Genomic DNA, 13,352 nt, shown 5'->3' with positions numbered 1-13,352 from the left:
CAGAGGCAGGCAATGAAAATGTTTAAGGGAAGAGAGGGATTCATTTATAAAACCAGATTTGAGGAGCAATACTGCCCTGCTTGCCTTAGGGACAGCTTGAGGGTGGGTGGGTTGGTGGGTGTTTGGAAGGGGTGGCTGTGAACGGTGGGAGCCCACTGAATCAGAGGGGCCCACTAGTCCTGGAGTCTAGGCTGCAGGCCCCCACTGGGTTGGACTGTTGCCTGTCAAGATGACTGTGAGAGTCCCCAAGCATCCAGCAGCCTCAGCTCCTAGAGTGGCCCCCAGAAACCCCCACTTGCCTTCTTCCCTGGAACTGCAGAATGACAAGGGAGACTCATCTGGCCAGCCCACAGAAGCTCATGAATATACCTCATGACAGTTTTTCAAGGAGGGGAATCCTTCCTTCTGTTGTATAGATGAGGAATTGAAGGTCTGAGAGGCGAGTGACCACCACAGTCCCACCACAGTCCAGGTTCATCCTACTCCTCCAGACCCTCCAGAGAAGGACTCCAGCCAACCTTCTGATCCCTCTGTAATATGCTGGAAGGTGAATTTAGAGTCCAGTGGGCATTTCTTTGCATATTAACCACTGCACTCTTGGGAAGTTCTTTCTTATATTTGAGCACAATCCTTCCTGCTGTCCTTCCACCTCTGTATTCTTTTGAGGGAAAGAGAGACAGAGAATGAGAGGGAGGGAGGAAGGAGAGAGAGAGAGAGAGAGAGAGAGAGAGAGAGAGAGAGAGAGAGAGAGGAAGAAGGAGGAGGAGGAGGAAGGGGAGGGTAAGGAGGGGGTGATTTATTGCACATCTGCAATGTAGAGATTCTGCTAGTTGTTTTCATCAATTTCAGGACCTCAACATTGATTTAAATATCATTTACCTCAGGACAGTTTTATAATGTAGATCTTACTATCCCTGTCTCACAGACAAGAAACTGATATTCAGTGAGGGGGAATGAGTAGACCAAGCCCCAGCAAGTGAATGGTAATGCTGGGATTTCAAACTCGGATGAGCCTCCCAAGCTGCCAGCCCACATATCCACATGAAGAGAAAAATGAGGACCTTCGGTGATTTGGTTAGCAGTTTGGGAGGGGACCCCAGGAACTATTCATAGGTAAGGAGCTGGTTAGGTTGCCTGGTGATGGGGAATGGTACCACTGTCCAGAAATGCCCACAGGAGTGAAAAGAGGAAAGTGAGGGAGAGGGAATTCCAGGTAGGGTTAGGGTCTGGTGCCCAGGTGCTGGAGGCAGATGCTGCCAGTGACCTGGCTAACCCCAGCAGGGACCTCCTTTCCTATTTACCCCTAAGGACTCCAGGTATGCCCCCCCTTTCACACAGACTCTAGGCAGAAGACTTGCGATTGCAAGACTGTGGGATTATATTCTCCAAAGCTGGTTGCTGGTGCAGTGTGGGGGCCATAGAACCCCAAGCCTTGACTTAGAAGGATGTCTCTGTAGGCCTCCCTCCAAGCAGAGGTGGGTGAGGCTAAGAAGAGGAGGAGAGGTGGGGGAGGGGAGGAGGGGTGGTGTTTTTTTCTTAGGCAGAAATGAGCTCATGTTTTGTCTAATCTAAATTCTGTCAAGCAAGCGAAAAGGGAAGGGTGGGAGGGAGGTGGAGAGAGAGAGAGAGAGAGAGAGAGAGAGAGAGTTAATAAAAAAATCTGCCAAGCACATGTTCTTTCCAACTCAGAGACAAACCAAAAGAAAAAAAAAAATACCAGGAGAGCTAAAAGGACAGACCAGACGGGGAATGTGTTCTCAGCTCACACAACTTCCTCTTCAGTTCAACCGGAGAAAATTCTACCTCAAGTCAAACTCACTACTTGTCCAGCCATGCAGCTCCCTGCTCTGTGCCTGCAGGAGGGTGAGGGCCTGGCCCCAGAAGAGACTGGGTTCATCCTCCCATTTTTTTTTTTTTTGCCTTCTCTGTGATTGACGTGGAGGGGGCCGTCGGGGGCACAGAACAGCAGTGCCTGTCCTTGTCAAGCCCTGGGAGGCAAAGAAGCCATACTACTTAGCAGGTAGTGGATAGGGGGCCACCTTCCCAACCCCCAGAGGAAAGCCCAGGCAGCTGCCCCTTTCCTGGAACAAGGCCCTCCTAGGAAGCAGCCTGTGATACAAGAGAAACTGATAATGCACTGATTTCCATGGGGCCATCTTTGCTCTGTAAGCCAGCAAGGCTTGGGGAAGGTGAGTTATCCCTCTGAAGCCTTCTCTCCTTCTCAGCTGCTCCCTGCCCATGCTGCCTCTCCTCTTGTCTGTCTCCCATGTTGAGAAAGGCTGGCTGTGCGGTGTTGGAATGTGGAGCTATTCCTAGGGGGAGACAGGGAAGTGAGGGAAGCTGAATTGGCCATGCTGAGCAAGACGTTTAGCAACCTGAGCAATAATAGGGCTTTCATGGAGATGGCCAACCTTGGGTTCTGAAGCTATTTTCCACCCACAACCCTCCTTCCTCCCACCCTGAGCCACCCAGCTGAGAATCCTCCTTTGTTGGGCTGAGGCCTGGGGAAAGAGGGGTGGGCTTTGTGGAGGGGCCCCCAGGCCAGGCTGACTGGGCTCCCTGTTGTCTGGGTAGGGTGCATCTAGGCAGTGGAAAAGATCTAGGGCCAAAGCCAGGGCCAAGCAAGCCAGCCCTTCCTTCCCAGAACCCCCCAGGACATGGGCCTTGCCTCAGCTCCTGGGTGCTGCATAGTGTTTGTGGGTTGGCATTTCCCACATTTTTCAGTGAGAGGATTCTTGAAGGGACACATGGACAAATGGTCACTCTTTGTGAAGCATTTTGGCCAGAGAAGCCTGCCCCAGAGCCATCTTTCATGATAGAGCAATAAGCAGACAGACACGGGGGAAGGCTAGGAAGGATCCTAGACCCTGACATTGAGAGACTGGGTCCAGGAGCTCACAAAGGCTGTTGGAGGAGCAGGAGCTGGCAGGGTGGGGCATTGCTGGGGCTGGGGCTTGGCCTGGCCTGGCAGGGTAATGAGATCCAGCTGGGAGGGAGAAAGAGGAGGAAGGGGGGAGGAGGAGGAGGAGGAGGAGGAGGAGGAGGAGGAGGAGGAGGAGGAGGAGGAGGAGGAGGAGGAGGTCTACTTTATCTCTCGCTCCATGTTCTCAGGGCCCACGTTTTTTAATTTGTGTTGGATAAACAATATGGGATTGTGTACGCAAAGAAGCTCTAATTATCCCCTGAGGTTGTGTTTCCTAGAGGAAATGAACTGGGCATGGCATTCTCGTTGGATCGCAGAAACGCACAAGCCCAATAGCTTCCAGATTGCTGCTCAGGCATGCCATGCTGGGAGCCCCCTCCAGTGGGGCTGCTCTCTCCATACCCTCATATGGGTCTGGAGCACAGCCTGTGCCCTGCCTGGCCCTGGGAGGGCAGAGGAAGGCCTGTTTGCTCTGCAGCCTCATTTCTTCCCAGTGCAGTAAGCTATCCCCCGCCACCAGCTTCATCTCTCTCCCTCTACTGTGGACAGTCAAGGGCCAGGACACAGGCCTCTGAGACAAGGGCTGGAGAAGGAGGGGACTCCTGCTGCCTCTAACCCCCGCCAAAGTCCTCACTGAATTGTGTCACTTAGCAGTTCTCATGAGGAGGCTAGGGTTCCTACCCCATCGTCTCCTGAACGTAATCATCCTAAACCACTACCACAAGGGACAAATTCCCATGGAAGCCGCCTCTGTGGTGGGTGGGTACAGAGGGAATCACCCTAAGGGCCAGGGACTCTCTTTTTACCAAAGTTCTCCAGCATTCTGGGTTGTAGGCACCACTCCTCTTATAATGAGCCCTCTCTCCACAGAGGCTAAACTCTTTACCTGCCTCTGAGATAAGATGGGGAGGAAGAGTCCCAGGAAAATGAAAGGAGTGGCCCCAAGGTTACATGCTGCTAGCAGACCTGGGGTGAGAACCAGGGCCTGAGATGACCAACCAGTTGAGTGGGACTTGTAAAGGAAAAGGCATGTCAGGGAGTGAGCGATGGCTGAAGTGTAGACCCATAATTGAGTAAATTCAAATCACCCTCTTCAAGTATATTCCCCTTCTTTCTTTCTTTTAATTTTTTAAATTACTATTTTTTAATCCTCACCTGAGGATATTTTTCCATTGATTTTTTTCCCCAGAGAGAATAGAAGGGAAAGAGTGAGGGAGGGAGGGAGAGAAAGAGAGAGAGAGAGAGAGAAATATCAATGCGAGCGAGACACATCGATTGGTTGTCTCCCACATACTCCGACCAGGTCTCGGGATCAAACCTGCAACCCTGGTATATGCCCTTGACTGGGAATCCAACCCGTGACCCTTTGGCCTGATGCTCTAACCACTGAGAAAACTTGTCAGGGCTTCTCCTTTCTCATTAAGGAATCCAAGGCATTCCCAGAGATCAGGTGGGCACAGTCAAGAACGATGAACTGAATGTTGCTTGTAGGATTCTTAGTCTTGAGCCAGTCCCTGCTTTCAAGGAGGCTTGGGAGGATGGAGAGGTCTGTAAAGGTGGTCTCTTGGGTGCTGTCAGGACTTGGGAGGGTGGAATCTTCACTCTCTACCACAGGCAAGGGGGTGGGAAGAATATGAAGGCTCCAGGAGGCTTCACTGGGGGAGCTGTAAAAACAATGGGTACAGGCTGGGGGCTGACAGCAGCCTCTGCTCAGACTCGGGATCAGATCAGGCAACACGTTGGTGCCCTAGGAGGTGGGAGGTGGTTGCAACTGGACTGCTCCCACTCCAGCGGAAGGTTTGCTCCCATGTATCCCTTTTATCTTTTCATTACATACAAATTAGGAGTGCGACTAACTTTATTAAAAGCAAACAAAGCTGGTCAGAAAATAGGGCCTCCAGACAGAGCTGTGGGGGAAGGGGAGTAGTTGGGGAGGAGAAACCTGGGAGCGCAGGGGAGGTTGCGGTTGCAGCAGTGGAAAGGGCAGGATGCAGAGGGCCGGGGAGGGGCTTCCCTGCAGGATTCTCCATCTCCAGAGATCCCACCACTTTTATGGCTGTCTACATCCTTCTGAAGTTATGCCAGCACAGCGTAGCTTCCAGACAGAATTCCAGACTTTAAAAGCTGGAAGGAACTGTAGAGACCATGGGGTCTACCGCTATTCCCCCCCACAGCTTTATATGGGGAAACTGAGGTCCAGAGAGTGGGAATGATTAGCCCTAGGTCTCACTGCCTGTGAGTGATTGGGGGTGATGTGATGAGAGTGGAGGCTTTTTGCTTTTAAAGATGTTCAGGGAAGGACATGTGCACTCTGGCTCATGTCCTCACAGTGCATGGAAGGTCTGATCTAAATCCTTCTTGCTGCAGATAAATCCTATACTTTTTGTCATCCTGCAGTGGAGTTATTGACCCATACTAGCCTTATATTTTTATTCCAAACTGGCCATGCCCTGCCCTGTTGGCATCCTCTTCTTCTGTGGCTTTTATCACTCTGAGACCTCAGGCTCCAATGGCTTATGGGAGCCTTGACCACAATCCTGGACAATACCCGTGACAACCTCAGGCATTTGTTCCCCAAGCACTTCAAGTTATTGGGACTGATTTTCATAAGACCTTATTGTTTCCTCCTGGAAACAACAATTGCTAGGGAAGACAGAGCCCACTTGCTTCATTTGTTTGCTAATTAATTCATTCAGAAAACATATATCGAGGGCTTAATTTGTGCCCAGCAATATGGTACATGCTAAGGATTCAATGATGGCAAGACAGATGTGTTTCTTGACTTCATGGAGCTTATAGAGGAGAAACTGAGATTTGGAGGGTCCACAGCACATCACTGACACCACTAGAACGAACAGCAAGAAGGTACTAGAGATGAAAGAGAAGGACACACACCACACATGCACAATGCTTCCTCCTTGAGCCATTCTCCATAAATCTGGGAGGCCATCCAGGAGCAGAGATGGCAGGGATTCTGCCACCTTTCCTTCTATTCAGTTTCCACAAGGCTTGACAGTGTCCCAGGGTCACAGACACCATCTCCAGTGACCCATGCCTTTCAGCACCTCCAGCAATGCTATCAATATCCTTGATTACTCACCACTCATCTTCAGACATCTAAAAATAATTTTTTTTTCTAAAATCCCTCTTGGCTTTAAACATCAAGGACTCTAATAGTGTAAAATTGGTTCCAGGAGGAATGTTGCAACTTCTCAAGGAAGTACTTGAGAAGCAACTACTAGAAAATATTTACTCTTTAAAGAAATGGGTCAGATATGCTTAGCAAACTTCCTCAGCTGAGGAGGTAGGAATGAGTGGGAAATGAACCAGCCCTTACCCGTTCCTAAATGAACTCTCTATTAAATTAAACCAAATGAAATAACCATTTTTCTAGGTCAAAATGGTCAAGGATTGGCAATTTCATATAGTTTAACCCGATTACTCCCAACAGTTCTGAGAGATTGATAAAGTGGATCTTTGCTAAGACTGCCTGGAGCAATGGCTATATTGAATCATTAGAGTGGGCACCCCAAGCTCTGCTCCCGGGAAATCTCAATCCTTGTTGAATCATTACAATAGGTCCCCTGGAACTTCCTACTGGGCAGTTCTTTTTTGTTGCTGGTGGTGATGCATTAGTTCCTTATGACATTGAGTAATATGAACACTAACATCTACACAGCACTTCCCCTGCTCCCGCCCCTGTTCTAAGTACTTCAGTATTAACCCATGTAATCCTCATAACCATTCTATGGTGTGGGTGCTATCATCATCCCAATTTTATATGATGGGAAATGAATGGACATGGGAATTCAATGACTTGCCCAAGGTCTCACCACTAATATGTTGTTAAGCTCAGATTAACATCTGAACCACTAGGCTGTGCCTGCACTTCGAATTTGCTCCTGTGTCTGAATCAGACTTGTTCCTTCCTGGGTTCAGGGCTAAGATGAGGTCTGCTCTCATCTTCCCCTGCATCCAACATGAGGGAGAGTGTGCTTCCTAAGGACTGAGATGGGTCAGCAAATGAGCAGATGGGGTCGGCACTGAGGGGCTGTATCACTCAGGCTGGGCAAGGCCAGAATTGATCCATGAAAATAGAGGGATTCCTACATTGCTTCTTGCTTCTCATCAATTCCCTTCTAAAGACACTTGTCAGATGTCGTGGGGTGTGGCAGAAGCCTGGGGTAGCAGGTCCAAGGTCAAGTTGGGCTCTACCATTTCTTAGCTTGTGTGGCCTTTGGCATATTGTTTAACCTCTCTGAGCTGCAGTTTCCTCATCTGCAAAATGGAGCTAATAACCCTAACTGAAGATCAGTGTTGTGGGGTTTTGATGAAAGAAGCAGAGAAATGTGCCTGGCAAAGTCCTGGCCCATTGGCAGTGATTGGTGAGGGTGGTCCCCGGCCCCATCCTTAGAGCAGAACCTCAGCTTCCAGTCTCCCACCATTTCTTGTCCCTCTGCCCTTGGCATGTAGCTTTGGGAGGTTACAGGTCCCAGTGACCAGTGGCTTGGAATAGACTATGGCAATTAAGTGAGATCCAGTCAGTTTTATTAAAGTTCTGATTTAATTTCATTCTGCAGTAAAGTCTTGAATTATGGTTTCCTCTTTTCCTCCCTGCTCTAGTCACCCAAGCCCAGGGCCTTAGGGAAGGCTCCCCACTCCTGCTTCCCCATTTCAAGCTTGCAAAGATTTCATGTTGATTCAGTAGAGAATGTGGTAAGTCAACTTTGTGTCCCAGGCACTCCATAGAAAGTCAAGAGGATAAAAGGTCCAAGGAAGAAATAAGAAGGTAAAGAACCATGTCGCAAATGCCTGTCCCTGCCCTGGTCATGGTGCGGTGGGTCTGCAGCTGATGTTAATTGATGTGGTTTCTCTCCCAGCCCCAAGTTTATCCTTGGGTAATTTAGCATAGGAAAAGATAATACCAATTAGCCAGGTTGGGTTAATGGAGGTTTTTTTTTTTTGTTTGTTTGTTTGTTTTTTGAGCTGAGCAAAGGCCCCTTCTCCTGCCACCTCTATCCCCAGGCTCTTCCCCAAAGGAGGCATCCCACCCACATGCCACAAATAATGCTGCTTCTGAGGGACAAAGATGTTGAAGGGGCCCTGGCAGGACTCTCCTCTTTCTAAAAGCTCTGGAAAAGATGTCCTAGCCACTTCTGATCACCTGTTTCTATTAACCCACAAAGCCTACTGGCAGGAAGTAATTTCTGGTCTGACATGGACCATTCCTCTTCCTTCTCTTGCTCATCCCCATCATAGTGTTTCCAGGCCTGCCACAGGGCTCCATGGCTCAGGGTGAATACCTTCCTGGCATTGTTCCTCTGTTTCCCTCTCTGAGTCACAAGGGATTGTGCTAGATGACCTTAGTGGGTCCTGTGGTCTCAAAGAGCCTATAGCTCTAGGGTTCTAGACCAACAGAAGGAATAGGCTGGGTGTCAGTCCATCCTGAACTTTATTGTTGGAGGCAATGGTCCCAGGGGTTCCAAGTCCCTAGCACCTCCTCCAGCATCATATTACTGATGGCCCCTGGAATCTTGTTTTGGGTATTTGAGATTCTGCTTCTGTTATCACTGTTTGACCAATAGTCCTTTTCCCTTTCCAGGTCTCGGTTTCCCCACCTATAAAAAAGAGAGAGTATGGTTGGACAAGATGATCTCTAAGGCCACCTCTAGCTTGCAACTCCCTACCAGAAGGAGGGGCTCGGGCCTCTTAGTATGCTGCTTGAACAGCCCCCGCCTTCAGAGGTGGGGAATGAGAGCAATATAGAGCTAGCTGGCTGGGCTAGGGCTGGCACTGGGAAAAGAGGAGATGAGGGTGGAGGGTAGCTCTCAGTAGGCAGATTTGACAGAAGATAGAAAGTGGGAAGGCAGACAAAGAGGAGGCCGGAAGAAAGAAGAGAAAGAGGCGGGAGGGTGGAAGCAGGAGGCAGGGAAGGGAAAGAATAAACACATAATCAGGGTTACTGAGTTTCCTGTGCAGCTGGAGTCATCTTTTGGTCTTAATAAACTCAGCTGCGGCTTCACCGCCCCCTCCGGATGGGTGGCTGCTGCCCGGATGGGTGGCTGCTGCTCCCAATGCAGCTTGCCTGAGACCTGAATGGGGCAGGAGGTGGCTGCTCAGGTCTGGGTCTGGGTCTTCTTGCTCACAGATGCCCACCAGCAAGACAAGGGAATCATGCCTTCCCTTGAGGCAATATGGTGGGGAGGAGAGAATAAAGGCATTGGAGTGAGACAGACTGGCTCCCATACACAGTTTGGCCATTTCTGGGTTTAGGGGCCTTGTTTTCCCCTCTCTGAGCCTGCTTCCTCATATGTAAATGGGATACATGCAGTCTTATGTACCAGGAAAAGGAGAAGATGATGGTTTTGGAGGCCCCAAGCTGCACCTGAATGGCCATTCAATAGCTGGTGTTTTTTGCTGTTTCCTAACTCTTGCTTCCCCTCCTCCCACCCCTGGTCTAAGCTGACCTAAATCTGGTAGTCTCTTTAGCCTCACCCAGCCAGTCTTTGGCCTTGGGAGGGAAAGGGTGGAAGAGCTGCACCAGAGCAAGATGATGAGGGACCCTTCCCCTTGTTGCAAATCTCCCTGAATCCTCCTTGAATTTCTCTTCCTAAACTGCCCCTTCCCAACATGCGGATCCTGGGGAGGGATCAGTGGAGGGAAAAGCAAAGACCACCCTCCTCCCCAACATCATTCCTGTGAGGATACCTGCAGCCATAATCTTACATGGGAAATTGGGCAGCTTGGTGGATTATTCTGGGATGACAGTCCAGAGTATTTATTAGGTTCTCAGAGAGGCTTCTTGAAAGTTCAACAACAACTACCAGTTATTAAGCACTCACTCTCTGCCAGCTTATATTTTCTTATCTCAGCCTGTCAAAGAGCCCTGGGAGGGAGTGGGGAGCCTACAATGGTCACCCAGATGGTAATTGATCAAGCCAAGATTTGAACCCACGCCTTGCTGACACAAAAGCTCATGCTTAGCTGCTATGCCCTACTGCTTCCCAGGAGCTGCTGTGGGGGCCCAGCTCATATACCACTCATTCATTTGTTCACCCAACCTCCAATTATCTATTAAATATCCTCCTTTGTGCCAGAGCTGTGCTAGGTATGGAAAGACCATACAACTTCCTTGGATTTCTCCAAATTGCCCCAGATAGGTTTGAGGAGAAGCCAGCCAGGTCAGAGATGATGTGCAAGACCATCAGGGTGGTCAGCTCCTGCAGTTACCAACAGGTCAGGGCCAGCCTTGCTCCAGTGGGACTCTTTCCCTTCAAGGGGAAAAATCCAAGATCAAAATGAGGCTAAATGCCCCTTGACTTATTGGAAGCACAGGAATTGTGACACTGTCCCTATGGAACCCCCTCAAGACTGAGAGTTCTTGAAGTTAATGGGTATTTAGTATAGTATAGCACTTAAACGAGTGTAGACTGCTTGGGATCAAATCCTGACTTTGTGACTTGCCAACTATATGACCTTGGGAAATGGATTCACTTCTTTGAGTCTTAGGTTCACCAGCTATAAAATGGGGGTAAGAATCATGCTTACCCAAGGGGGTACCATGGGGATTAAATAAGTACTTATTTGCACAATGCTTGGAAGAGTGCACCCAACAGGTGACCACTATGCTCATTGCTACTTGCCTCCAATCCTTGCCTCATGTAGATCCATCTCTCAAGAGGAAATCAACACTTTAGGATCTTAACCTGAGATAGGGTTAGGAGAAAGAACCACCTAGGATGGGCCAGTAGCCAAGCTTGTTCCACAGTGTCCCCAGAGTCATCATTCTAAATATAAATCTGTGCAAGTCACTCCTCTGCTCACAACCTGGACATAGCTCCCTGTTGTCCTCAGGAGTATTTCCAACTTTTCACAGGGCCTCCAAATACCTGCTCTCATCATCTGGGTCCTATCCAGATCTCATTTCTCATCTTTTGCCACGTCTGTGTTTGATGCCAAGGCTCTGGTCACATTAACCATCATTGTTAAAATAAGCCCTCTTCTTTCTCACTTGTCTGCTCATGATGTTCCATCTCCAGGGAATACCTTTCACCTGCTTCCATGCCCATCAAATTCCCATGGACCCTTCATTGGACATACTACTAGAATGAAAACTGATATATTTCCAACACCTGTAACTGTCCATGATACATAGTAGGCACTCAATAAATAGTCCCTGAATGTTGGTTGCATAGATGATTCAAGTTCAAATGCTACCTCCTCTGTGAAGCAGCCTGGGAAGACTTTTACATCCCTGCAAGAGTGCACACCCCACTGCCTTATTGCTATTTCTGTACTTGTCCTATCTCCCCAGTAGCCCGTGTGTCTCTGGAGACCAGAAACCTCAGCTCTCAGCTCAAGCATCTTGGAATCCCCTGCAGTACCTTACACAACGCTTGGTGCAGGTGTTCTCATTAGAATTATGTGGAAAACTTCAACTCAGTGTCCACACCCAGGACCCAGTCCCATCAATAAAACAGAGCCTGGGGGGCTCTGGCCGGTTTCGCTGAGTGGATGGAGCATCGGCCTATGAACTTAAGGGTCCTGGGTTCAATTCCGGTCAGGGGCACATGCCCGGGTGTGCAGGAGACAGCCAATCAATGATTCTCATCATTGATGTTTCTATATCTCTCTCCCTCTCTAGAACCCTAGAACTATAGGCTCTTTGAGACCACAGGACCCACTAAGGTCATCTAGCACAATCGCTTGTGACTCAGAGAGGGAAACAGAAGAACAGTGCCAGGGAGGTATTTACCCTGAGCCACGGAGCCCTGTGGCAGGCCTGGAAACACTCTGATGAGGATGAGCAAGAGAAGGAAGAGGAATGGTCCATGTCGGACCAGAAATTACTTCCTGCCAGTAGGCTTTGTGGGTTAATAGAAACGGGTGAGCAGAGAAACAGACTATTCTTAGCCTCCACACTCCTGGCAATAAGTTTGCTTAGGATGTCCAAGGCAGGGCACAGAGCAACATGCCTCTGACCTCAGGTTCTTGGAGACAGCAAAACTACAAAGAGCTCATCTTTATTCCTACTATTTATGGTGTAAGCGGTTGCCCAGGCTGACCCCCAGGATACATCTAGGGAGACTGGTGGGAGGGAAAGCAGAAATGCCTTTCTGCCCAGTTCATGAATGATGCCAGGGAAGTGAGGGAGACTTGGATCTGTGCTGAATCATTGATTTCAGAGAGGAAGAGGAGAGAGAGAGAGAGAGAGAGAGAGAGAGAGAGAGAGAGAGAGAGAGTGTGTTTGGGGGCTGGAGCCCAGGTACGGGTGTTCTCAAAGCTCTCCACATGAGGATTCTGATATGCAGCCAGGCCAGAGAATTGCTGAAACAGGCATTTCATGACAGCCCCTCTGTCAAATAGCTTCGACTCCACCTTGCCTGTGAGCCTGTGTCAACACTGTGAGGGGAACAATATTGGCTTAAAGGGACCCCAGTAATGACCTCCAAGGAAGATGGGTCTCCTGCTTGGATCAGCCTAAAGAACAACACAGAGAAAGCCATGCTTTCTCCCTCAGGCAGGGAGAATGAGTGATACCTTCATACTGCCACCTGGCATCTCCTTTGTCTTTAGGCCAGACTTCGGACAGGTCATTTCCATTTTAATCCAGTCAGGCTGCTTTCACAGCAGGCACAGAGGGTCTGAGACTGGAGGGGAAGAATAGGCCAGCCAAATGGGCACAGTGTCTGTTGGTGACCCCAGGGGTTGGTCTGGCCTGCTCTGTGAGTGCCACCTGGGCACCAGCACCAGCAGCCTGGTACAGTGAAAGACCTTTGACATAAGAGTGACAACTAACATGCATTACTCTGTGCTAAATCCTGTGCTGAGCACTTTACATGCATTATTCCAGTTCTTCCTCTCAACAATCCTATGAAGTAGATATTATCATTCCCACTTTACAGACCAGGAAACCGAGGCCTTGTTTGAGGTCACACAGCCTTCATATACAATGAAGGGACAAAGTCCAGATTTGAATCCAAGAGTGAATGCTTAACCACCAACCTAGACTAAACCTGTGACTAAAAGACCAAGGAAGTGGGGAGTGGCTGTCTTCGATGGCTTTTGAGGGTTTTTCCAGCTGCAACAGCTGTAGGTTCTATGAATCTCTGACAGAGCAGAGAAACAGACTATTCTTAGCCTCCACACTCCTGGCAATAAGTTTGCTTGGGATGTCCAAGGCAGGGCATAGAGCAACATGCCTCTGACCTCAGGTTCCTGGAGACAGCAAAACTACAAAGAGCGCATCTTTATTCCTACTATTTAGAGCCAAGTGCTATTCTAAGCACTTTGAAAACTTTTGCCCATTTAGTCTTTGTGAGAACCCAATGACATAGATACTAGCATCATCACCCCCATTTTATGGATAGAACAATAAGGCCTAGGATGGTTAAGTAACTTGCCCAAGGCTATATACAGATAGGATTCA

The sequence above is a fragment of the Plecotus auritus genome (assembly GCF_963455305.1).
Source record: "Plecotus auritus genome assembly, chromosome: X".
Lineage (NCBI taxonomy): Eukaryota > Metazoa > Chordata > Mammalia > Chiroptera > Vespertilionidae > Plecotus > Plecotus auritus.
Note: the sequence above shows the minus strand (reverse complement) of the source record.